The following is a 601-nucleotide window of genomic DNA, read 5'->3' as shown; positions in this document are numbered from 1 at the left end:
GTGCATTTGCTAACACTGTGTGGTGTATATTTGCATACCTAGTGGTGTGTTTTTTTGGTGATGTGTACCTAACAGTGCATATTTGTGTGGTGCATTTTCTAACACTGAGTGGTGTATATCTGTATACATAGTGGTGAGGCCGCACTGTTCACACGTTAAGACGCGGCCACACTTGAACTCTACCCTATATATATATATATATATATATATGGTCATAATCAGGTGTGGCTGCCCCTTAACGTGCGGCCAGTGCGGCCGCACCACTATGTATACAAATATACACCACTCAATGTTAAAAAATGCACCACACAAATATGCATCATTAGGTACATATCACCAAAAAACACACCACTAGGTATGCAAATATACACCACATAGTGTTAGCAAATGCACATTAGGGGCAGGGGAGCTATGGTGCATTATTTTGAGTGTGTGGTGTGTTTTTTGGTGTTTTTGTATATTTTCATTGTGATGCATTTTCTAACATTGAGTGGTGCAAACTGCACCGACCGCACGGGAAGGCGTGGTCAAATTTGAACATATATATATATATATATATATATATATATATATATATATATATATATATATATATATATAT

The sequence above is a fragment of the Ipomoea triloba genome, chromosome 6 (assembly GCF_003576645.1).
Source record: "Ipomoea triloba cultivar NCNSP0323 chromosome 6, ASM357664v1".
Taxonomy (NCBI): domain Eukaryota; kingdom Viridiplantae; phylum Streptophyta; class Magnoliopsida; order Solanales; family Convolvulaceae; genus Ipomoea; species Ipomoea triloba.
Note: the sequence above shows the minus strand (reverse complement) of the source record.